Source organism: Epinephelus moara, chromosome 22 (assembly GCF_006386435.1).
Source record: "Epinephelus moara isolate mb chromosome 22, YSFRI_EMoa_1.0, whole genome shotgun sequence".
In the NCBI taxonomy this organism is placed as follows: domain Eukaryota; kingdom Metazoa; phylum Chordata; class Actinopteri; order Perciformes; family Serranidae; genus Epinephelus; species Epinephelus moara.
The window spans coordinates 38083303-38086384 of NC_065527.1; the positions used below are offsets into that span (position 1 = coordinate 38083303).

Below are 3082 nucleotides of genomic sequence, written 5' to 3' on the forward strand. Positions count from 1 at the left end.
TCTGAATCTGTCACCCACAGCTTCATTATTTTAAATTGGGAAATAAATGAATAAAAAATAAAGTAATGTAATGAGTAATGTTTATTTATTACATTACATTTTTGTATTATAGAAAACAGAATCTCTTGAAATACTTGTTTGCCTTATTTTATCTAAAACAGCGATTCATAAACAGACCACAGTTTGAGCTAACACAGTTTGGAGCTAAAATAACTGTCAAAATGCTGAGAAAACTCACATATCTTTACATGATAAAAACCCCTTTAACAACAGCGACTGCACCTTTAGGTGCACCTTTAACAACAAAGAACAAACCACATTTTTAAAGTCTGGGCTCTAGGGGTCATCTAGTCATATGGCTTAGAAATAGCCAAATCCTGGACTATTTTGAATTCCAAAGTCCATGTGTGACTTAAACACACTGTATGAGTCTAGGAGTGGTAATTTCAACAAGTTTGAACACGTATTTGCCATTGGGAATGGAGAGTCATCCAGGAACTCTATCCGTGGCAATGGTTCCAAGCCAGATGGGGGAAGTGATGTCAGCCCAGTTGCAAACATCAAAACATCCTCCACAGACACAGCAGCCTGACCTTCTGCAAGGAAAAAAAATGTTTAGATACACCATGGTAATGTGGTTTTCCAACTAGTTACAAAAAAACCTTACAAACCTTCACAATCAAGGAGATAGTCTGCCCAGTAGGCCAAGGCTTGACTTTCTTTTAGTCTCCTGTTACTCCCTGAAGGACTGAGGTCAGGTTTGAAGAGTCTCTCAAGTTCGAAGCCAGTGAGTTGCTTTTCAGAGTGGCACAGGACAGGGGCCAGCAAAGTAGGGTGTTGCTGTAGTGCAGTCAAAAACTGAAGGGCTGAAAGACCATCTTTAAATCTACAAAGTGAACACAAACACTGTTTCACTGCTGTGTAGTGCCAACTGCATTTAAATTATCTAAAGAAAACTATTAAATATTCTCTTCCCTACAATTACAATCCGCCTAAACAAATGTACGTTTGGGGAAAATGGTTGTGTGTTGAACATCACTCTTTTAAATTCTTTTGCCTTGCACATGGCTATGGTAAGTGTTAAAAACTACACAATCACACAGAGGACTGACACAGAGGGTAGGGTGGCATGGGTACTTATAGATTGGCACAAGCCAGGGAATGGACAGACATACATCACAAAGGCTATTGGTTTTAACACACTAAGGCACAAATTTTGTCACAGTGACTAATTGATAACAGATGTACATGCCATGAGGCAATTCAAACAAAAGATTGTTACATAAATACATATAAAAAGAAAATCACATCATTATAAATATGTTACCTGTCAATTACAGATGAGTTGCGGTCTATAATATACCATCGCAGGTAGTCTGCCACGATTTCTTTCTTTTCTTCCACAGCAGACACGTCTCAGACAACCTGCTGTCTGTAACATTGTGCTGTGTCTCATGATGCATTCCTGTAGAGCATCCAATGAAGCAGCATTCTCAATCTGAAAGATATATAAAAAAAATTTAAAAAGGGGGGGGGGGCGGCATAAACACTCCAGTAAATAACTGTATGTACTGTATATCCTTGCCTATTTTTTATTCAGTGACATACATAGTAAAACTCTGCCCTACCACACTGTAGCCTTATGCTATTCTCACCTCTTGCAAAGCTTTCCCTATTTCTTCATCAGTTATTAAATTAACTGTTGATTTGAACGAAGGCTGGCCGGCAAGATAATGTACAAGATCTTCTGACAGGAAATGGGGTCCTGGACCTCCATGTACAACTGACACTGCGATCATCTTTCCTGCCAGGTAGTATTCATCCTCCCTAACAGCTGTGAATGAATTCATATTGCAAAATTAAAACATACAATACATTATATACTTTAAGATATTGCAGAAAAAGCATATGCCATGGGAAATATATGTTTAATGATCATTAACCAACCATTAGTATAGTACACATCTAACCCTATGCATACCATTTGCATTGTAGACCAAGAACCGATGTCCTTCTGGTCCATCAAAAATGGGCCGGTCTTTCAGGTGTTTCATTAGCAGAGTTAAAAACTCTCGTCTTGGACCACCTGTGTCAATTCCCTCCTCAGGAACTCCAGCATCATCAGTATATCTGACCAGTATATCACAGGTTTCAGAATATGTTGTACGCTTGAAACCTCTGACTGCTCCATCCCAAACATTAGCTCTTGAGATGTTGAACCTGCTGACTCTTTTGTGATCAATAGGAAGTGACAAGTTTGCAACAATGTCAGGTAGTGTAATGTTCATCTCCTCCCTGTAATGACAAAAGTGATCTAATTAATAGATATTCCAGACAGTGCACAATTTGCCACTTTTACAAAAATTATTTAAATGCCAGAAATATTGCACAATGAAAACACTAGAATGCCATAGTCAAAAGCTAATTTTACACTGCCGTGTGTTGGAAATCCTCCACATTGACTGCAACCAGCTCCTCCTCCTCCTCTTCCTCCACGCCTGGTGCATACAGGTCTGTGTATTTACTGTTGGGAACAATTTCCATGTCAAAACATCTTACTAACAAATTTCTTCCCCATGAGTTAAATTAAAATTATGTGAGTCACTGATTTTTTTTTTCTTACCTGTAGCAAGAAGTCTTGTCTGGATTTGTTTCAGGTGGATCCATATCATCAGTATCAGATATTACTATCTGAAAAACAAATTAAAATGTCAAAACAACAATATTGAAAGTAAGAAACATCAGGCTGCTGTAGTCTGCCTTATTACCTGTCCAGGCTGAATTGTTGCTGAATGTCCCGGTGCATCTCTGAAACATGATAAAAATTATAAAATTATTAAATTAATTAGTACTGTCCTTCAGGCCTACAATAGTCATCTAAGAATGTAGACATTACAAATACAGCCAAGATTCCTATTGGTTGATTACCACTAGAAAAGACCTCTCATTAAATCTGTTATTTATTTATTTGTTCCTGACAAATGCTAGATGCCAAAATGTACCTACCTTTCTTCTTTAGGTTTGTGTTTGGGAGTACTCTGGTTTTGTGGTTCAAAAACCTGAGAGGAAATGCATAAATTGT

The 3082-nt window shown here is 37.8% G+C and overlaps 1 long non-coding RNA gene across 3 annotated transcripts; it reads right to left on the reverse strand.

Annotated features, from left to right (window-relative positions):
* Positions 1-232: 232 nt before the first annotated feature.
* LOC126383531 (uncharacterized) lies at positions 233-2450 on the reverse strand. Of its 3 annotated transcripts, XR_007569160.1 has the most exons (6): positions 2432-2450; positions 1982-2295; positions 1656-1834; positions 1328-1498; positions 672-886; positions 233-596 (listed from the first exon to the last, which is right to left on the reverse strand). It is a non-coding gene; the product is annotated as an uncharacterized LOC126383531 (long non-coding RNA). The 3 variants fall into 3 exon arrangements; XR_007569159.1 differs by lacking the exon at positions 2432-2450 and having other exon boundaries at positions 1982-2330; XR_007569161.1 differs by lacking the exons at positions 1656-1834; positions 2432-2450 and having other exon boundaries at positions 1982-2330.
* Positions 2451-3082: the final 632 nt, after the last annotated feature.